This window comes from Pleurodeles waltl, chromosome 5, assembly GCF_031143425.1.
Source record: "Pleurodeles waltl isolate 20211129_DDA chromosome 5, aPleWal1.hap1.20221129, whole genome shotgun sequence".
Lineage (NCBI taxonomy): Eukaryota > Metazoa > Chordata > Amphibia > Caudata > Salamandridae > Pleurodeles > Pleurodeles waltl.
The window spans coordinates 1,789,446,150-1,789,469,530 of record NC_090444.1 but is presented as its reverse complement, the minus strand read 5'-3'; the positions used below and the strand labels follow the sequence as shown (position 1 = coordinate 1,789,469,530).

The 23,381-nt window shown below is 42.1% G+C and overlaps 1 protein-coding gene across 4 annotated transcripts in view; it reads right to left on the bottom strand.

Moving 5' to 3' along the window:
- The window catches only part of LRFN2 (leucine rich repeat and fibronectin type III domain containing 2), a 1,534,746-nt gene that overhangs the window by 1,278,549 nt on the left and 232,816 nt on the right, over positions 1–23,381 (bottom strand). For all 4 annotated transcript variants that reach the window (XM_069236232.1, XM_069236233.1, XM_069236234.1 and 1 more), the window contains one exon: positions 9,867–10,061. The gene's annotated coding sequence lies outside the window, so the exon portion shown is untranslated. The remainder of the gene's footprint in view (positions 1–9,866; positions 10,062–23,381) is intronic.

Sequence of the window (23,381 nt, the reverse complement as noted above, 5' to 3'; positions counted from 1 at the left end):
TATAACAATGTGTGGTCAAAAGTCTTTAAAAAAAGTATCAGAGCCATTTGCGTGCTGTAATCCATAACATTCTGGGAAGACAAGATCAATTTGATGGGAAGGTAAGGATTACATTTTGTATGGGACGCTCCATGCAGGAGTATCAATGGATCTCCTACTCAAGAACTCTCAATCCAATTCACATTACTGCCAAATTGAACTGAATCACCAGTAAGGTCATTATCCAGAATCCCTTCTGGATAATTATTTCCCAGTGGATGGTTCAACTGAATTTGTCCCATGGAAGGTGCTGAATTAAGAGTATAATTATTTGTGGTGCTTTTTTATCAGGAGTGCAACAAAGTTTTTAGGTCAAAGGCAAGAATGATTGGATGCTTTATTTTTGCTTTCCTTTTTTTTCCCATACACAAAACAATAGAATAAAAATTGGTGAACCCTGAGAGCATCACTGGGTTGATTGAAGCTGACCTTTATACATTCATCCGGCTGGAACATTTGATTCCAAAAATTCAACCCTTTTAGATTTGATTGTATTAAGAATACTTAGGGCCTGATTTAAGAAAAATGGTGCTGCATTCAATTCAATGCAGTGGCACTTTTCTTACACCCCTTAGCGCCCCCCTGATGTCACCATGTGTGCGGCGTATTTAAGATACGGCACACCATGGCGGCAGTTAGGAAAAAAATGACGCTAATGTGATGCAAGGAGGCACTAGGCCCTCTTAGATCTGGGCCTCAGTTCTGGTATGGTATTTAGCAGTTTTAGGATTCTCCCCTGATTAACATTGTCATAGGCGGCTCACAACTGATAATTGGAGTAAATATGAATTTACTAAACTTTCTGATAGGGCTAATTTAATTCTTATAAGTTTGAAGATGTGCAGCATTGGGCTCCAGATCTTTCTGATTGTGGGGGCATAAAGCTGGCTGCATTCAAATGTAGGTTATCTCCACACATGATCCTTGGCACTGGCACTCCTTCCTTTATTTTAGTGGGAGTCAAGTTAGCAGAAGAATTTAGGGTCTCACCATACTGGATAGTTGGATCAGTAAGTGGTGTCTCTTTGGAAGTTAGAGGCATTGACCGTGATATGGCCAGATACAGTGTTAAGTCTCTTGAGACTCCAGGTACAGTCCTAAATCTGCTGAGAGGTTTATTGTTTAGGGCGAACTTTAGTTATTTTCCTTTCTTCTTGCCTATTGTTCTTACTGTCAGTACTTGTTTCATCTTTGGAAATTTGTGGGTTTCCAAGATCTATGCAGCCAGATCAACTGGTTTGCATGCATGTGGTGGATCACGACAAAGGGCCGGCTCGGTGCTGTCACTAAGTGACTCCAGCTTCAAATTCTGGGTAGGCCCACTCAGTCTTTCATCCTTGTCTTGTCAATAAGCACCATCAAGCTGGGTAGAAATAAACAACTGTTATCTGTCATTAGGGTCAAAAGACATCCTCTGTTCAAGTTTATTGTGTTATCCATACTTTAAAAGGGGTACTGTGCATCACAGAATTGTAATTTCTATTTCAGTTTATGTGCTTCAGTTAGGTAGGAAAGCCTGCCTACCTGGCGACCTTTTCTACCTGAGTAAACTTGGGAAGAGGCATTGGCCGGAGGGTAGTTGGGCGGTGTGGCAGGTTGCCAGATGTATCACATGCCGGGTGGCTGAGCCAGGCACTCTTGCATAGCTTTTGAAATCAGGGATATATGATTTAGGGGGCACATTGTAGATGTGTAACAGTGAATAATGGGGATATTTTTCACCTTGAGCTTTGAGTGGCATCGTAGACAACCCAAGCTTTATTCTCAATATGTATTTGTGCGAACAAGTGAAAAACATGCTCTCTCCTCACCCTTACCAACTATAATCCTATATGTGAATCACAAGAAAGGCAGTATCTGACAGAACAATAGTCTTTTTCACTCATACAATTGTTCTATTTGTGATTCTGGTGCACAGTGGAACATATGTCCAAAGGTGGCAAACAGCATCTCTCTAAACTGCTCCTTGATACTTTAGAGCAAGGTGTTGAAGCAAAATAAGTCATTAGCTTCCCTGATGAAAGCTGTTCCTGCCCTACCTCTTTGCACACAGAAGGGGCCTCTACTTGCTTCAGGGGGCTTTTAAAATAGACTTGATTGCCACCAACCTGGCGTATGCCCACAGCAGGGACCTTAGGAAGACAGGTTTTCTGCCTCTGCCCCACTGAGAAAGATTAATACCTATTAATGCTTATCAACAGTGCCTGCAAGAGTAACACAAATAGTCCCTTCCTGTGGAAACATGTTTTCAATCTTCCTCCAGTGCATGAAATGTCTGATTATTTCTCCTGTTCTAATGCTATTACATTTCTGCTGACAAATGCCACTTCTTAATTAATAGGTGTCTAAGGAGGCTGAACTGATGCAGGAGGAAAGACTGACAAGAGTGAGGAATTAATTTTGCTGAAAAGGCCAAGAAGAACAAAAACATGTCTCCAATGAAGGAACCAAACGAAAGAGTGAGACATGAACTGGAAGCTTGCCACAAGAGTGAGCACACAGTGTTTGTGTTCACTGTCTTGTGTGAATAGTGCCTGCATGATTTCATCGTATCATTTGTATCCAGCTGTGCGCGGAGAGGCAGGCTCAATGGCCATTATCTTTAATGCCTGGTGTACAGTCTACAATTATCTAGCAGGACAGTCGGCCATTAGCAGCAGGAAGATTGCGAGATAAACTGACAGCACAAGAATATGAATGCATGTGAGTGGAATCCTTGACTTAGAGTTAGACCATAATATATGTATACCTCTCTCTATAAATGTAAACTATCTGTGTATATATGTCTACGTGCATATAAATATTTATATAACTATATCTGGGTACTTATAGTTAGGATCATGTTGCCATAGGAAATGCCTGTTTTGTGCTGCTAATAACTATAGCTCCGTTTAACAAATCTCCATGAAACTTTCCAAAAATGTGCTACATTTTGACAGATTTGGGCAATCTGTCAAGTTGGGGCTGAGAAATAGGGGTGCCCCAAAAAAAAATTCTCACTCATTTTTCCATAGGAACTGGATATCCCAAAACACGTTTTCCCCACTCATTTTTTCATAGGAACTTTAGACACAGCTACAGCCCAAACCTTTGAAAGGATTTACACCACATTTGTCAGAACACTAGATCTTGGTCAAGAAAGCGTGCTTTTTGTGATTTGGTGTAAATCTGTTCAGCAATTTTGGAGCAATTAATGCTCAAAAACTTTGTACATATCGGGGGGCTGGGGTGCATAGCCCACCTTCCTGAGCTTAAAAATGCCCTGAAGACAACATTCCTCGGGGCCAATAGCTTCACGAACAAAGGAGGAGCTGCATGAACCCTCTCCACAAGCCTACAGGAGGACTCTGGGAACTCATCCCATGGGGCCGATGAGTTAATAAAAGGGGGGAGGGACGCATTCACCCCACCTCCCTCACCCCCTAAGAGGCCCGAGTGAGCCCATTTGTTGGGCTGTAAATTATGATTCGGGAAGGGGGACCTCTGTAAATGCCCCCATCTCTTCTTTATCTGTGCCTTCCAAACCTCTCTCTGAATACATCTCTCCACCACATCTCCCGTTACCTCCCTGTGCCTACATATCTTTTTCTTGTACCCCACTCTTCACCTCAACTCTGTACCTCATGCCTTTCTCTCTACCTCACTTCTCTACTTCACCTTTACCTCTCCTTATACAACCGACATCTTCATCAGCTCTGTTAAATTTGCATCTCTCATTACATGTCCTCTCCAGCACTCTCTCCATCTTCTTATACCTCACCTCTCTCTACTGTTTCCTCAGCTGTCTTTCTACCTCACCATCCAATACCTGACCTCTTGCTCTGGCTCATTTCACTCAATACCTCACATCTCTCTCACTCCCTCCTCACTGTCTATCCCACCTCTCTCTATATTACTATCTAGCGTCTCATTTAAGTTGATTTGTTCACTACCTCACCCCTCAACCTTCCCTTTCGTTGTCTTTCTACTACTTTTAACTCTTTCCCACCTTCCTCCTTATTCTAATCATTCCACACTACCTCACTTCTTCTACCTCTATCTCTTCTTGCCGTCACTATATGCACTTTCTCTTTCTTTCTCACTTTTCTCTGCACGCCTTCTCTATTTCAACTCACCCTCTTGACCTCTCTCATTCGGAATCTCTCCAAATCACTTGTCTGCACCTTTTAGCCCATCTCACTACTCTATATCTCATTCTCTATCTCTCTTCCTCTATGTCCATGTAACATATTTCTCAACCTCAGCTGTCTCTCTGCTTCACTTCTTTTCTCTCAACACCTCATCTCTCTTTCTGTTTTTATCTCTCTCCCTGCCTTGCTCTCTGCATCGGTACTCTCTACTTGACCTGTTGTTCTATGACTTTTCTCAGTTTGCCCCTTGTTTATGCATTGCAGCTCTGTTCTTTGCTTCATTCCCTCAACTGTTTACCTGTCTACCTCTACTTCTCTCTAACGTACTCAAATTACATATTTTCAACCATGCATTCTGAAGGGTGCCCAGGAAACAAATAAAAATCGGGGCGCTTTACAACCTCTTCACGGGTATGAATCGCTTTGGAACTGGTGCAACTAGACCTCCCAAAAAAGTACTTTAGGCCTTGCAAGGGGCATGAAAAGCCCAATATCATCCATATATACAATACAGCGCTAACTAGCCAGCAAATGCTAGGCAGCTCGGGATTTCAGCTGTTTGGGTCTGCCCCTGTTTCTGAAAAGTAAAACCTGTAATTCATTATATGTTTGGCATCACAAGAACTTTAATTAGCTGAAAAAGGGGTAAAAAAGTAAAAAAGGATCCCAAACTGTGGAGCAGATTTAAGAAAAGTGGCACTGCACCCAGTTCAGCGCAACTTTTCTTGCACCCCTTAGCGCCCCCATACCGCCACCATGTGTTAGCAGTATTTAAAATACGGAGCACCATGGCACAGGGTGGGGGGGCAATAGCATCAAAAGTTTTGACGCTACTGATGTACTGTTCAGGGTTGGTGCCAAAATGTTGCCACTAACCCTGAACAGTACATAGGGGCTCATTATAAATAATGGGGTGCCCCCTTTTAACGCCTGCTCTGAGCAGGCGTTAAAAATGCCACAAAAAATGGCGCAAATATTATTTTTTTAGATTTCTTTGTGACATTTGTTTGGCCCCCCTAACGGGGGAACGACCTCCTTGCATATATTATGCCTGGCGCAGGCATAATGTGGCACAAGGAGTTACAAAATGGCGCAATGCATGCATTGCGCCACTTTGTGAATTTGGCACAGGGATTTTTGCCTCGCTGGGCCACATTAGCATAAAATAAAGATTACGCTAATTTGGTGCAAGTAGGCGCTAAACCCTCTTAAATCTGAGCTTATGTTTTACATTGGGCCCCAAACTCCCTAGGATGGCACTGCTTAGAAGGGCTGAAACTGTAGGTCATAAGGATTTTTCACGAGGTCAATTTACAACGAGGCCGGTTTTTTAAAACCCCATCCTCACATTTTCCTAAACGTAGTATAAATACCATGCCGCTCACACAACTAAATTGATGCAACTAGAGTTACCCCCAATAAAGCTTCACACATGTATTACCACGAAATAGTGCCCACAAGAATAATTATTAAAGAGTTAACGTGCACATATAAGCTAAATATTGAACCATACCAGTTCTTTCCATTTACTTGTACAAATAACCAGGGGCTCGTCCTAAAACAAATAACACAACGCATGCAACCAATCCTTGACTTTGAGGAAATCAGCCCAACAGAATTGATACAACTTTTCAAGATTTACACCAACGTTTCACCTTTACAATGTCAGATTCAGTGGTGGAAACAGCACTGATGTTTGCTAAAGTGACCTAGAATAAAAAGCAAGTGGGAATTACATATCAAGATTACAGGTTTGACTTGAGGAGGCAAAAATTTGAGAAAAGGATTATGCAAGGACTGTATGGAGCATGACTGGCATTGTACACTTTGAATGATACAGAATGGTGAGTTGGCATATTCTTATTAGCTTAAAACATTTTGCATGCAGCGATATTTAGCATCGTATTATATATTTTAATCACATTTTATTGTCCTGGTGCTCATTGATGGTTTGCAGCATCAAAGATCTATGTTAGTATTTTGTCTGTTTTATAACAAGAATAATCAGTCATTTTCTTTCTGCCTCCTAGAACCTCCCCCACCACTTTAACATGACCAAAAGCGAACTCACACAAACGTTCTCAGGGCCGACTTTAGCACCCTGTGCAACAGTTTCTGTTGGTGCCCTCCCTCCTCATGACCACCTCCACGGATTCACTCACTACCACCCGGCAAATGTGCCTCTTATCTCCCCATAGCCCCCCTTTCACATACATTCATTTGTTTTAAAGCGCTTGTAAAGGCCTTCTTTACTAATGCACTGAGCTGTCCACATAAAATATAGTTCTGTTCTTTGCAGTAGGCATATTAACCCTCTACGCTACTTTCTGGCGAGTCAAAGCTGTGCTAGACAAAACTCCCATCTCCCTACATAGCAGGAACATTAATCACAAGCTGTATCTCGACATTTTAATTGTTTCTTGAAGGCTGGACGCACAAGGAACTTTTCAGCAGGTGCTTTTAAATCCCAGGATTAATAAATTATTGCTAAAGACAGCGCCTCCGTGAGGTCAGCGCCCTCCAATCCAGGTCAACAACCAGTGCGGCCGCACCGCACGCACTGCCCTAAAGCCGGCCCTACATGTTCGACACTTGTAAGTAGTGCTGTGGTGCGAATTAGCACAGGTTAATCCACGCATCCAGTTTAAGTAATCCAGCCCAGGATTTGGTAAACATGAATTAACTAACCCAAGACTCCAGCATGGTTTATCTGTGTGCAAAGCTAAGTCTTAAATAGAACACACTTTGAATCATGTTTATGTTACATATATTGCAAATTGAAATCCATGCAGTAATTAATGCACACCATAATCTCTGTTTAGTGGAAAGTTGAAGCGTAAAATTTTATCAGATATTCCTTATTTTTCTACAACATAGAGAAAAGAAGAGAGACCATGACTGAAAGAGTAAACCTTCTATTAGTTAATTCAGTGTAATAATGCTATCGATTGTCGACTAAAACGCTTTAAAATGCTAGATTATTCACTTTTATATAATGCAGAAGACACAAGTGGTCTCTATAATTTGATGCTGCACAACTAATTTAGTATTTCACATACTATTTACATTCTGGCACTCCCTTTGCCTCTTATTTGGAACATTTGAAGTTTGTTTTTACCTCATCTGTGCTCTGAGGTCTGCTTAATAGACCTCAGTCACGTGTATTCTTTACAAATGATATGCATTTGTATTTGCAATGCAGCCTCTATGCGCTTTGTCTGATCTCATGACAGCAGTTTGGCTGACAATGGGAGACATCATTATAACAGCACAGACCACTTTGTACAGTTGCACCTGAGCCAGTAATGGCACTGTAGAGGGGGATGCATTACCCATAGGCATAAGTATGACTCATACTAATGGATGCTGTACTGACTGACAGAGGGTCTGTGGGAGGCCCATAGCTCACACATGAAAGTAGGTTCATATATAGAGCTTGGTGGACCTGATTTCAGCCTGTGCGTAGCGTTTTCTGAAACAGAGAAATCACGCCTCAGATGTTGCTATGTTTTAAGTTACCTGATGTTTAGAAGTGTATGCTTTAGATAGCCACAGTGCAATCATCAGGTATTCACACCCCTGGTTAGAAAGTAAACTAAATTAGCAAATTTAAGTTGTCAAAGTCTACCATCCACTGCTGCTCTCAGCACAAAAGATTCCTTTACAAATGACCAAAGTGGCTGAGGAACTGGAAGGGCACAACTGCTTCTCACACAAACACGTTTCCATCAAATTTCCTAGCTCCGCATGGGGTCCATGCCAGACTAAGAGATGCCATTCCTTTTGCTAGACCCTGGCAGTGGTTTTAAAGAAAAGGTGAAAGGTGATTTTCAGACGCTGGAGCTCTGACACATGCCAGAGCTCTGACTCACTTATTTCCGCAATGTTTTACCTTTTCTGCTAAGCGCCATACAGTGCTTAATTTGTGCTTGTTGTTTCCGGTGCAGAGCACTGGCACTTCGTTTTGAGGGCCGGGGCTTATTCTTCTGCCTCAGTCTGTGAGCAAAAGACACATATGGGAAAGACGGAGGAAGGAAAAAACGAAAAAGCGTCACGAAGGGAGAGAGTAGAAAGCTGCCAGAGTGAGCTAAAGGGGCAGGGAGTGGCTGTAAATCGATTGAAGAGGTCCGAGGTGACTTCAGGATTACGCTGCCTCAGTATTCCGTGATCACACATTTAATTGCAGCAGCCGCATGTTTAAGAGGAGAGCTTTGGGCACCGGCATGTTTTTATTTACAAATTAAACACTGGGGCCATGGGAGAGTTGTATTCCAGCAAACACACCATACTGTAGTAAAAGTCCAAATGCAAAATGTGCAAACAGTTTAGGGACTGAAAGAGACACCCGTCAATGGCAAACAAGATGTTTTTAAGAACAAAATAGGAATTCTCAAGAACTTCACAACAGGACTGAACCCTAAGCGCTATGATGAAACTTTGCTGTTTGTGTGCAGAACATTAGAAGGGCTGTTGCAGGACTAACTTCAGCTGCTGATAGTGCCAGCTTTCTGGCCAGATGCATGGGACTATTATGGCTCTTGTACAACTGGCACAACAGTTGTCTTCCTGTGGTGGGAAATGTCTCGAAAGAAACTGGAGGTGAGATTTACGATTCTTTCTGCAACGTAAAGCAGCAAGGGAACGTACTGTGCTGAAAACCCTGAAGGGATGGAGCACAAATGTGTGGTGCATTTTTCCTCCCTCCCAGTGCAGGTGCACTTATCCCTGCCTAGCACCAATGCAGGCACCCTTGCACTGCACAGCAAAGATGCCTGCATTGAGATCACGATTGTTTTTGTGCAGGGAAGGACACCTTCCTGCACAAAACAGTCCCCAGAAGTGTATTCCTCTTTGCATGAGTGTTGCAAAATGCAGCACTCATGCAAAGAGAAAGTAACCAGGAGAAAGAAAGGGATTTCGCCTTGTTATGCCTCTCTTGGGTAAGCACACTATTTTGGTGCAACCCAAGGTTAGTCTTTAGTGAATCTGGATATGAATCAAAATCGATGAGTGGATGCGCGGGAACACTCATTCTCCACCAATCAAATGCCTTCCACAGGAAATAATGGAGGTACAGAATTCAAATAAAACCCCATAGATTATATAATGTTAAATTCAAATAAGTTATTTCAAATGATTAGGCATATAAATAAATATAATTTCATGTTAAAAATATACCTAAATTAAATTTTATTATTTCCCCTCATCACTTCCAATATTTATAAATGCTTGAGATTCGTTTTCTTTTTTTTTGAGTGGAAATTTGTTTTTTAATGTAAACGTCAGAAAAAGAATTGTAATTTAGTGTAAAAATGTTTACATTAATTAAAATATTTATTTCAAAAGTAGGTTAATAGTGCTGTTATATTTTTTTGTATTTTAATCTGCATTTAACTAAATATATAAAATAAATTTACATTAATATTTAATCAAATACCTTTAAGTTTTTTTTTGAGTTAAATACATTTTTCAAATTTCCCTATATTTTACTATATGGAGTCTCCACAGTCGCAGCAGAGATCTCCAGATGGTAAGTAGAGAGAAACATGGGCGCAATTTGCACTTACATTTAACCCTGTTTCATGTAAGTAGGAGAGTGGGTGCTCAAATCTAGTTACTGTTATTTTTTCATCAGGTTCTGAGAAGCGATAGATCCAATGGCAAAACGGAATAACAATAAAATTACTTCACACCTACCTTTCGATATAATGGCTGCTCAGTAGCTTTCCTTCTGTCCCATGCGTTTTTCTCCTTTGAAGATATCCCAAATAAGTTACGTTCAATCCACTTTGGGTAAGCACCCTAACCGTTAATTGCACTTATAAGGAATAACATTCATCTGGTCATAGTCAAGAGGGCAGTCTATTTCCAAATGCTCCATAGCTCCAAAACCTGAAAAGAAAAGAGAGTACACTCTAAAAAGATGTTTTACATAAGAGACTCCTTTTTTCTATATAAAGTCAACAAGTGAAGGGCATACTTTGGGAAAATGTAACACATGGGGGTATTCAAATTAGAAGATTCTTAGAATATCTTGGTATTACAATCTGCAAGTTTTCAAACAATAAAAATTATTATTAGTTCATACAAATATTGAACTATTGTTTAGAAAGAGTGAGACTGCAGTTTTCTAACGTTGCACTAATGTAAAAATGTTAAGTTTAAAAAAAGAGACAATGTTTGATAGCCTGATAGCAAATGGTTAAAATATAACATCCTGAATTAGTTTTAAAACATAACACAGTCCAAAGGCATCTCAATTGAAGCATAAATTATATTTAAATACATCTAGCGTCAAGATGAAGATGAATATATAGAAGTATAACTTTATCATAATTTTATCACAGAAGAATGCTGTATATAATATAAACGTTCAGCCTTCTGAATGATAAGCATGTCTCCCCTCCTGTGAGGGTGTGCCTTGGCAATGAAAAGTCCAAAAACTTTTGGACACATCTATATCCAAACTGGCTGGGTAAGGGTCAACAGTTCTGAAGACTCCTTATAACTCCTTACAATTCTCATATTAAGCTAACGCTGCACCTCTAGGCAACAAAGGGAATATTCTCCTATCCTGGCTAACAATTGGTAAACACATGATGGGCTGCTGGAGACAGACAGTCCACCTGAAATTCAGAATATAATGTCCAAAGCCCACATTAGGGGCCGCTCTCCAGCTTTGCATTTCATAAACGCCTGGCATTACTCCAGAAAAGCGATTTCTCTCTAAATCCAAGAGCTGGAAAATAGAGTAATTCATATTTTGACTGATAGTTTTTTAAGTGAAAAGTGTTATTGAAAATCTAATGACAGATTCAGGTGCAATGAATGAAAATAAAAAATCATGGCACAAAGCGATTTCCACTCCCCACCAGTGGCTCTAAGTAAATACTGTAAGCAGTCACTTCAGTCATTCATTAGGAGTGAATAATTACGACTGATCCTGCCACATTAGGGCCTCATTCTGTGAAATGATACATGGAGGAGACGCCTTGTCGTTTTTTCTGTGCCACATACTAACTTATTCATGATCAGGTCACAGCCAATGTATGATTACTGTGCTACCTGTTCATTCAAAATCAGCTGCCTTGTCTGCCTTACCTGTCATTCTGTTTTCTAGTACACTGCATATGTCTCTGGGGCTTGATTAGCAGGCCCCAGTGACCATAGCGGGAAAATACTGAGAAGAACCGCAGGGTCCACGTGTCCAACATCAAGTGAAGTGCATAAAACAGGTGAAATTCCTCACACTACCTGTATTGGCTATTTCACTCTAACCCAATCACCTTCTTCACCCCTAAAATTCTAACTGCCATTTGCTTTATATAGGAGCATCTTCCTGAAAGGTCATGACTGCCCCCTGAGCAATCAGGCATTTCCCAGTTAGCTGCAGCCTGGGGAGCTACTTTTAGGGCTGGATGGAATTGCATGTTCCATCCCTAAAAGTGTCTGTGGCCCCATTCTCGCTAAAATCTCTCATCAGTGTTTGCATCCAACTAAAAGCAGTACTTGTTATACATTGCTTGTTTTTTTAACACAGACTAATTGGCCAGTTAAAAAAAACACTATTGAAAATTTGTTCTTTTGCACGGACACTCTACGTTTTTACCCTCTGTTGCTGAACCCATTTTTGCTAGCTATAGGACTTTGTGCACTTTACCCCTGTTAACCAGCAGTAAAGTGCTTGTGCGCTCCCTTTCAACCATGTTAAAACTGTTATAGATCTGATTAGTACCCTTAACCCCTTGCATGCTGAGGATGGAATGGTTCCGTCCACGCCATGGTGGGCGTGTGCTGAGGACAGAACAATTTTTTCCTCAAACCCAGCCACGGGGGGAGCGATGGCGCTTCCCCTGTGGGCCACCCATTTCATCCCCCAAACATGGATGCCAGTGGAAGCGCTTTTACTGCCACCCCCCTCCCGGCATCTGATGGTATAAGTGTGTGCACAGCGCACCAACGCCATCAGAAGCTGCAGAGGTCATGCTGGAAGCTACTGGGCTTTCAGCGCGTTTGGGAGAAGGACACACTTGAGGTAAGTGCTTCTCCCAGGATGGGGGCTTTGTTTGAAATACTAACACAGGGGAAAGGAAAAGGGGGAAATGCATTTTTCCTTTCCCCCCTGTTTCTGTATTTCTTGGATTCCTGCTCCATGATCACGGGTGTGACTGCGATCGCGTAGCAGGAATCCAAACAAAGTAGATACCAGAGATGTTCTTTTGTTTGGGGAGCGGCCCCCTTCAACAACGACCGCTTCCCTGTGGGAAAGAATAACACGGCTAGGTTTTAGCCCTCTCGGGGGATTAGATCGGCTGTTTTTTTCTGGCCAATCTACCATCTGCCTTCAGGGTGGTAGGGGGTGGTGTTAAAACTTACTAGACACCAGGGATCTAATTTTTGGCAACATTTGGGGAGTGACCGTTAGGAAAGGGTCATTCTCCTGGGGGAATTATAAAGCACCTATGTTTCAGCCCCACCTGGGGTTGGATCTGATGTTTTTTCCAGTTGAACTGCCGCCAGGGGGGAACAAAACCCACTAGACACCAGGAATCTTTTTATTTGCTCAATTTTGGGGAGTTCCACTACTGTTTTTTAGGGCCATCTGCCAGAAAACCACTAAACACCAGGTAAAGTGTTTCTGCTTTATAATTGTTAACTGTTTTGTTTATTGTGATCGTTTGCATTTGTAATTGTAATGTTTTATTTATCCTTTTGTGCAAATCTTTTGATTTTCTTTGTTGCAACTCCTGTTTGTGGTTTCGGCACAGGTTGTCCTGCAGTTTGTGTAGTTGCATTGATAAGAAAACGTTTTTCATACTATTTACTAAATGAATATCATTTACTTGCATGAATGTGTTTTTTTGTACATGATGTAATAATAGCAGCATGTTTAGCTTCTGGTTTGTCGTGTGTGAAATTATCCTTGCATTTGTGCATGATGTGTATTGTGTTGTCTTGTGAGTATATATATATTTTTTTTCTTTTCTAGTGGGATTTCGTTTGGTGGTCATTGGTGCTTGCTGTGTCTGTGCAGAGTAGGTGCTGGTGAGTCTAGCTATCTGTGGGAAGTGAGTTTTTTTTTTGAGTGATTGGGTTTTTGTGATAAAGTCACACTTTGTTTATTACGTATTAAGTTGTTTATTGTTGACTTATTTGTCAAGTGACTTTTATTAGTAAAGATTATGGCTAGCCACAGGATTACTGCTCAGCAGGTTGCAGGTATGCTTTTTGAACCTTCCTCTGACCATGATTATGAGACCGACTCTGCACCTTAGGCAGTGGAGGAAGTGCAAGATTCTGGCGGTGAATTTTCTGTCCGAGATAAATCATCTGATGATGAAGCCACTCTGCAGAGGAAGTGCCTCTTTTAGAGTAGGTCACTGATGTGCCGATAGTGCAGCAAAAGGCATCTGGGTTGCAGCCTGGGGCTGCAAGGCTTCCCATTGGAAGAGCTAAACTCTGGGTTGCCCCAAACATGCTTTTGCTGATTTCACAGGGTGTAGAGTGACTACTGAAAACTTTTTGCCTATACATTTCTTTCAGTTGTTTATGGATGATATATTTTTTGGATGAGATTATCGAACAGACTAATTTATATGTTGAATACCATACTTAAGCCCCACTCTAGAGTTAGCTGGTGAACTCACACAAATCTGGATGACTTGAAGAAGTTATTGGGTTTAACTTTTTTTATGGGCTTGATAAGGAAGCTGTCACTGTCTTCAAAATTGGTCTGCTAGTCCCTTGATGACAACAGCTATATTTCCTGCAACCATGAGTCGTGATGGGTATTTGCTTCTGCTTCAGATGCGGCATTTTGTTGATAATGCTTTAGCATTGCCAGAAGATCACCCTGATTTTGACCATCTTTTTAAGATTCAGCATGTCCTTGATCACCTTGCAGATTAGTTTTCAGAGATCTAAGTTCCAGGGAAATAAATAGCTGTGGATGAGTCTTTGATCCTGTTTAAAGGCCCTTTGTTTTTTAGGCAGTACATTCCTAGCAAGAGGGCATGTTCTGGAATTAAGATGTATATGCTGTCTGAGAGTACGACTGAATATGTCTATAATTTCAGGGTGTACAGTGGTAGGGATTCAAGTATTGACCCCCCGGTTGTCCATCCACTTTCACAGTTAGTGAGAAAATTGTGTGGTACCAGGGTAGAGGACTTTTTAACAAAGGTCATCATTTATATGCAGATAACGTCTACACTGGTGTGCAATTGTTCAGGGAATTGGTCAAATTGGATACTTTTGCTTGTGGCACATTCCGCTCTAACTGTAAAGGTTATCCAAAAGAGCTTGTTTGTAAAAAAACAGAGTAGGAACAGAGCAGTGCCCTGCACAGTGATTAACTTCTAGCTGTGAAATTTGCAGACAGGAGAGATGTCTACATGCTGACTACCATCCATGATGAAAGTACTTCACCTGTGACTTTTGGGGTCAGGTTGCTGAAGGGTGCAATTAAGTGTGCATTTTAGACTATAATAAGAGCATGGATGGTGTTGATAGAGTAGATCAGAGGTTGGAACCTTACACTGCTGTTCGTAAGGCTTACATTTGATAAAGGAAGTTGGCTATCCATCTTTTCCACTTAGCAACCTTTAATGCTTTTGTGGTGTTCAGGGAGTATTCTCCAGAGTCAAAGATGACATTTGTTCAGTTTCAGGAGTCTGTGATAGGAAGTCTTGTTGTAGTAGAACAGGCAAGTGTTCCTAGAGTTGGATTGGTGTAAGATGTGGCTAGATTTAAAGATAGCCATTTTGCTGATCACACTCTTCCCACACTCAAAAAAGACTTTCCCAGTAGGATATGTAGAGTTTGTATGTGAAAAAGAATGCAGAAGGAGACTCATATGTACTGCCCTGACTGTCCTTCTAGACCTGGGCTGTGTGTGCCCACATGTTTTAGACACTACTACACAGTAAATAGTTTTTAGGAGCAACCATGAGTGTAAAAGTGAACTCCTTGGTCTGTATTGTTTTCCATTTTGTGCTCAGTTTCACGGTTGGCATTAGTGTTATGTATTTAGTGAGAGCTGTTCTGTTTGTACTTTTTTATTTACTTACAATTGGTTTGTCTTTTATTTTTTGTTAATATAATGTGATGGCGGTGTGCGTGCACTGATGCTTGGCTGCATGGTGTGTGCATGGACTGGTGTTTGACTGGTGGTGTGCATGGACTGGCGCTTGACTGAGTGTGTGTGAACTGGTGCTTAGCTGGCGGTGTGTGTGAGCTGGTGCTTTGAATGGCAGCGTGTGTGAGCTGGAGCTTGGCTGGCAGTGTGTGAGTAGTGACTTGCTGCAGGTCACTACACACAATGCTAGCCAAATGCCAGTCCACACACTCTATCAGCTGGTGTGATTGTTGTGTCAGGCATGTGGGCATTTGAAAGTGATGGGCCCTTGAATGGCACTGTCTTTTGATGTGAGTGTTGTAATGTGCTGGGCCTGCAGCTGTTGGCGTGAATGGTCTTGTGTGTGTCACATATGAAAGGTGGGTGAATGGACTGTAAAGCAGCTGATGCCTTGATGCTGCTTTACAGCTCACAAGCTGTGAGTCATTGGTTCAGTTTTTGGACAATTCAATTATTAATAGTGCATTTTATTTTTGTAAAATCTCTTGTTAATAAAATGTTATATTTTGAACCATCACTCACACTTGTGCCAAATCCAACCAATATGTGTCTGTAAAAATAATGGGGGGTGGCTGCAAGATATACTTATTGCACTTCTCCTCTCAGTTGGGAATTTAAATCACAAAAAATCTGTGTCGCTGTAATCAGGCATTGAAGCACACCCATGACATGCTAGATTTCTCAGGTGGGACCCCAATGATGAAGCATGCCACCAACTAGGTTGATGGGTGTGGGGTCTTTTTCACAAAACCGAAGGGCGTTTTTCTCACAATTTGAGTGTTTGGAATATCACAGAAGTAAGAGACTTGGTAGCTTGCTCGCTTCTTGTCTAGGGAAAATCTACCAACTCCAGATATGTTTGGAAACTAGATACCCAGGGGAGTACAGGGTGGTGTGCCTCTTGTGGATCCCAACAAGTTTTCTCAACCACAGCGCTCTGCAAATCTCAAAATGTGACCAAAATCCAACATTTTCCTCACATTTCTGTGCCATATTCTTCCAGAAACAGAAATAAATCACAAATTTCCCACAACCAGTGTACCTGTCGGTCTCACGATAAAAGTGATACCTCACTTGTGTGAGTGCCCAAAGCAGAGTCAGCCTAAAAACGTATGAAAAAACTGCGCTTAAGAGCACATTTTGGTGTCCCCTCTATCTCTACAAGTTTTGGCCCTTCTCTGACGCAGGCACATTGCCCACCAACACAAGTGAGGTATCATTTTTATCAGGAAACTGAGGGTATCACTGAGCAGTAGAACATTTGTGGCTCTCCTCATATTCCAGAACTTTCCATCACAGAAATGTGGGGAAAACATAATTTTTCTGTAGGAGTCTAGTTTGTAAAATTGTACAAATTTGGTTTCCCCAGGTGCCGGCTGAGCTAGAGCCAAAAATCCATGGCTAGGCACATTGAAAAAATGAGTCAGTTTTCAGTAGTAAAATGTAATGTGTCCACGTTTCATTTTGGGGCATATTCTGTTGCAGGCACTTGACTTGGGGGAATGCTGGGTGGAAGAACTTTTGTGGCTCCCTTCAGATTCCAGAACTTTGTATCACAGAAATGTGAAGAAAATGTATTTTTTAGACAACTTTTGAGGGTTTTTCTGGGTAGGGACATGTGGTGAGAGCCACACAAGTCACCCCATCCTGGATTCCCCTAGGAGTCTAGTTTTACAAAATGTACAGGTTTGCTAGGTTTCCCTAGGTGCCGGCTGAGCTAGAGACCAAAATCAACAGCTAGGCACATTGCAAAAAACAAGTCAGTTGTCAGTGGAAAAATGTGAGGTGTCCATGTTGCGTTTTGGGGGGTTTCCTGTTGTAGCCACTAGGCCTACCCACACCACTGATGAACCATTTTAGTAGGAGACTAGGGGAAATGCTAGGTGGAAGGAAGTTTGTGGCTCCCCTCAGATTCTAGAACTTTGCACTACAGAACTTTGAGGAAAAGGTGTTTTTTAGACAAAGTTTGAGGTTTGCAAGGGATTTTGGCTAGAAACATTTGGGGAGAGCCACACAAGTCACCCCATCCTGGATTTCCCTAGGAGTCTAGTTTTCAAAAATGTACAGGTCTGCTAAGATTTCCTAGATGCCAGCTGAGCTAGAGCCAAAAATCCACAGGTAGGCACAATGCACAAAATAAGTCAGTTTTCACTGGAAAAATGTGATGTGCTCACACTGCCGTTTGGGGCATTTCCTGTTGTGGGTACTAGGCCTACCCATACAAGTGAGGTACCATTTATTCAGGAGACTTGGGGAAATGATGGGTGGAAGGAAGTTTGTGGCTCCCCTCAGATTTCATAACTTTGCATTACAGAAATGAGAGGAAAAGGTTCTTTTAGACAGATTTTGAGGTTTGCAAAGGATACTGGGTGGACAAATGTGCTGAGAGCCACACAAGTCACCCCATCCTGGATTCCTCTAGGAGTCTAGTTTTCAAAAGTGTACAGGAGTTAAAGCTCACACTCCACAGCTAGGCATATTGCAAGAAATGAGTCAGTTTTTAGTGGAAAAATGTGATGTGTCCATGTTGCGTTTTGGGCTGTTTCCTGCTGTGGGCGCTAGGCCTACCCACCCAAGTGAAGTACCATTTTTATTGGGAGACATGGGGGAAAGCTGGGTGGAAGGAAGTTTATGGCTCCTCTCATAGTCCAGAACTTTGCATCACGGAAATCTAAGGAAAATATGTTTTTGAGACAAATTTTGAGGTTTGCAAGAGATTTTGTGTAGAAAAACGTGGGGAAAGCAACACAAGTTTCCCCATCCTGGATTCTCCTAGATGACTGTTTTTCAAAAATGTACACGTTTGCTGTTTTTTTTTAAGTGCTAACTGAGCTAGAGCCCACAATCTTCCGCTTGGTACATTGCAAAAAAACAAATTCATTTTCACTGGAAAAATTTAATGTGTCAGCATAGCATTTTGGGGCAATTCCTGTCAGGGGCATTAGGCCTACCCACACAAATGAGGTAATTTTCTTGTCAGGAGACTTGGGGGAATGCTGGATGGAAAGAAGTTTGTTGCTCCAATCAGATTCCAGAACTTTGGTTCACAGAAATGTGAGGTAAATGTGTTTTTAGGCAAATGTTGAGGTTTGCAAGGGATTATGGGTAACAGAACCTGGTGAGAGCCTCACATCACCCCCATCCTGTATTCCCCTAGGGTTCTAGGTTTAAAACATGTACAGATTTGTAAGTTTTTCCTAGATGCCAGCTGTGCCAGGACCCAAAATCCACAGCTAGACACATTACAAAAAACAAATCAGTTTTCACTGGAAAAATATGATGTGTTGACGTTGCATTTTGGGCAATTTCCTGTTGCAGGCACTAGAAGTACCAACACAAGTGAATTACCATTTTTATCTGGAGATGGTGGAACACAGAATTGTCGAACAAGTGTTATTACCCATTGCTCTTCTCTGCAATTACACATTCCAAATGTAAAACAGTGTGTAAAAAATAAGTAATTTTGAGAAGTGCCCTCTAATTCAGAAATGTGCGAATAACCACTTCTTCTAAACTCCATATCTTATGTCCATTTCAGAAATGCATAGGATTCCTTGATACTGCTTTCCACTCCCGATATTTTACCAAATGAATTGTGGTACAACTGGTAAAACCATTGCAAGGTGCAGCTCAGTCATCGGCTCTGGGTAGCGTGGGTTCTGGGAGAGCCTGAATGCCCTACTTATCCCTGCAACCAGAAGGGACCAGCAGATGTAATGGTATATTTCTTTTGAAAATCTGCCATACTTGGAAAAAGTTACAGAATAAAACTTAGGGCCTAATTATGAGTTTGGCTGCCTTGGAACCGCCATGACACCGGCAATCCGACTGCTTCCAGCTCAGTGGTCCGACTGCCGTAGCTCGGCAGTCCGACCTCCAGAGTATGATGCTGTCGGAAAACCTGCCCCAAGACTGCCGTTGGACCTCCGCCACGCCAAGACTTCTGCTACCTATGTCACAGCTGTCCAGTACACAGAGGCAACAGGAGGTTGTACCACTGCAGCCACTGGTGTCCGGATCACAATCTGCCTTTCAGCAGAGCTTTTGCTGGCGATGGGACCGCCATGCAAAGGTCGGCAGAAAAGGAGGAAAAGTGGTGAAATCTCACTATTTTTCAGGGTTCCACTGCAGCATTTGTGTGCCTATGTCCCTCCTGTGCTGCAGCCACCAGGCCACAACACTCTGCACCCCTATTGTCCCCGGAATTGTAGGTGGTAGACACTATCACTTCTCCTATGTAATGTACGTAAGCAGTTTGTAAACATACAGCGAAACATATATTAAACATGTCTAGATGCTCTGTACTACACTTACTCAACACATACATGTGTTTGATCATGTGCACACATTGTACCCACCTGTCTTTTTGTGCAGCGCACCTCTACTCCGGCAGTGGGGGGGTGGGACAGCTGGGGCAGCGGGCTTTCTCAGGCTTTCTTGGACCACTGCTGCTGCCGCGTGTGGCGGTCTGACTGCCAAAGTCAGAATCAGGCCCTTAGACAAAAATGGCTGTTTTTTTCAACTCAATTTCAATATTTTTTCATTTGAACTGTTACTTTTTATAGGAAAACTTTGCAGGATCTACACAAATGACCCATTGCATAATTTAGAATGTTGTTTACTTTTCAAAAATGTATAGCCTTCCCGGATCTACCATTGGTTTCACACCAATTTCTGTCACTAACTGGAAGGACGTTGAAAGCTCAAAAAAAAGGAAAAATTGGGTATGTCCCAATAAAATACCAAAACTGTGTTGAAATATTTGGTGTTCTGATTCTAGTCTGCCTGTTCCTGAAAGCTGGGAAGATAGTGATCTTAACATCACAAACCCTTCGTTGATGACAGTTGCAGAAAAAAACAGTTTTTTTTTCTGCAGTATTTTTTTCAATTTTTTTTCAAAATTTAGCTGTAGTTTGGCTAATTTCTCAGTCCCCTCTGGGAAACTCCATAAACCCTCGGCACCTTCAGAATCAAGATGTCGGGAAAAAAGTACACAAATTTGGCATGGATAGCCTATGTGGACAAAAGTTATTGCGGTCTAAACTCAAACTACCACAAAGAGCCAAAAAAGGCTTCGTACGGGGGGAGAGGTCTAGCAGCAAATGAGTTAATATACGGTGCTACATGTCCTCAAGGCTGGTAAATTAAATGCTATTTGTGGGCTGCAATCCTCACACCCACTAAAGCAGCACTGTAAAACAGGTCTCCAAGCCTGCCATTGCTCCCTTCATATACAGTCTAAACTGCCATTTCAACCAAACAAAACAAACCCTTTGTTAGGCCATTTTAATAATTATAAGTCTCCTCAAAGGTAGGCCCTAAATACCCGTAGGGGACGGCACATGGTATTTAAAAAGTAGGATTTATATATGTTTAACGTTTTACATGCCCTAGCAGTGGAAAACCTCCAAACACATTTTTCACTAAGGCAAGGCTGACTCTCCTATAGGCTAACACTGGTTTACACTAGGGGTGGGCACATTCAGGACTGGACCGTAGGCAGCGAAAGCTGCCATTTCAGGCTTCTGGTGCACCGGCCTCTTGTGCATCAGCCTGCCCCATGCGCAGGGCAGGCTGGTGCACAAGAGGGCAGGCCGGTGCACAAGAGGCCTGAAACTGCAGTTTTGCTGCCTACAGCCCTGTCCTGAATGCAGCCAATCCTGGAAGCGCTAAGCAGGGTCGGCCTGGCTAACCAGGCCCAACCCTGCTTAGCAGTTCTTCGATCATGTGCATTCAGGCCAGGGTCCACTAGGGCAGGTGGCAGTGGCACGCCACTGCTCACCTAACTTCACCTCCTTATATTACACTGAGTTGTTCATCAACTCTGGGCGCTCCGCCCACCCCTAGTTTACACTATTACATTTAATAAGTGCTAACTTATCTTTAGGAGTAGCTAGAAAAATGATTCTAGGATTTTTATATAGTCACTATGGCAAGGCTGACTCTCGCACAGCCTAACACTGGTTTACACTATTACATTTAATACATGCGAAATTTTCTTTAGGAGTAGCTAGAAAAATGATTCTACGACTTTTATATAGTAATTTAAAAATCCAAGTCAGATTTTATATTACTATTTTGGAAATGACACTTTTAGAAAGTTGTCATTTTTCTGCCTAAATCTAAAAGGCTTTCATGCTGCTGTCCAGTTGTCACATGACCATGATGGCTTCCCTGTGGTGAGATGTGTATTGCTCCCAGACAGTAGACAAGGGGCTATGGGTAATGGGAGGGGGATTCCTCCCATGAAAACATGGCTTGGGGGCTGTGCCCAGCACCTTCCTGACCTTCAAAGATGTCTACCTTCTCACAGGCAGATGAAGCTCACCCCGGCCTCCCATTTGTCATCCTAGTCAGGCTGGCACTAAACCCAGAGAGGGGGACTAATGGACCAGAAAAAGGTTTAGTGTTTGGACAAATGATTTCCCTGTACCACAATCTGGCACTAGGTATAAAAGTGGCAGCTCTAGACCCACTCATCAGAACACTCCTGGACCTGTGAAGAATCAGAAGAAGGATTACCTTGTTGTCTGAAGAATCCGAAGAAATACTGGAGCTGCATTGACCTCAGGGTCCCAGAAGTGACTGCAGGGGTGAAATGGCTGACCTCCTGTTTGAGTAACAGGGCCCCCTTCCCTGCAACTGACCAGCTGACCAATACCAACTGAACCTGCCCTGTGCCCTGCTGCTGGCCTCTGTTGGAGTGAGTTCTAAATCCCAAGTGATGCTCCACTCAGATCCTGGAACTTTGGCTGGTGTTGGGGCACACTCCTCCTGTCCACAAACTGCAAAAAGTGGGACTTAGAAATGTTTTGCCAACGTTCTGCCTGGAGAACTGACAGACACTGTGATCGCCATTGAAGTTGCAACCATCGACGTTGAGTCACTAATCAGCCTCCATTTGCTGAATTGCCTCACTAATGGACATCTGACTTCCAGAAAAGTTTTTATGTCCAAACAACTTCATCGAGACCGGTGTCGAGCAGCATCCGATCGACAATGAGGCCTTTCCAGGCATGGACTTCAGGTTTCACCCACTCAGAGCTTTCTCACCTTCAACAAAGACTGCACCCAAACCCCACTCTTAATCAACCTGTTGAGGCCTGCTTCAGATCTAGTCTGCCGCTTGCCCCATTGATAACTCATCAACAACCACCTTTACTGAAAAACATTTCTTTGTCAGAAAGTAATATTTCCTTTTGCCACCAGGATGAACCTGGCCCCTGTATCCGACCCGCTCTCAAATGCAGTAAGCCTTGACTTTCAACTTTGGCTCAATATGCGAGCAGATAACCACAGTTGGCACTATGTGCTTTTTCAAACTATTTTTTAAATCAAACTTTAAGAATTCATATTTCTGGTTCTAATAATTGGATTTTTGTCATTTTTATGTCATTTTATTGGGCAGAATATTAAATTATCTGTTTATCTAAATTGGTTTGGATTTTTTCTTGTGTTGTGTATCCACTTTACCACTGGTTGGGTACCAGAGGATTAAGCACAGAGTATTTTGTGGCTGACAAGGATTGTGATTATTATTTGAGGTGAGTGTTCTCCTCCCTCAATTAATTGTCCAATTTCTTACAACCACATGGATACATGTGCATGTATACGTCACCTTGAATTAATTGAAAAAGTTGCATTATTTTCAAAGGGCAATTGGCTATAATCCTGTGTAATGTGAGAACTGTAGGCATATATAATGGGTGAAACAAGCACATTAAATATAGCAGAATTGCTCAGAAGAAACGTTAACTGATGGTCTTGGGTTTAAATGCCTTGGCCTATAGTTTACAGTCAATTGCTCTGCATTGAGTAAGTAAAAGCAATCTTTGGCCTTAGTATCTTTTCCTTCAACTATATTATGCCATCATTCGAGGAGATGTAAGGACTATGCTAAGTGTCTGACACACACTTAACAGGCCAGCATGTTGACCCGAGAAAATTCATCATCATATTAGTAGCAGTACAAACATTTCTTATGGACTCATACCTGGTATCCTGCATAGAAGTAAAAAATGATGATGTACATCTTGACATAACACTTTGAGGCTCATTTACAAGGCCCTTGCTCG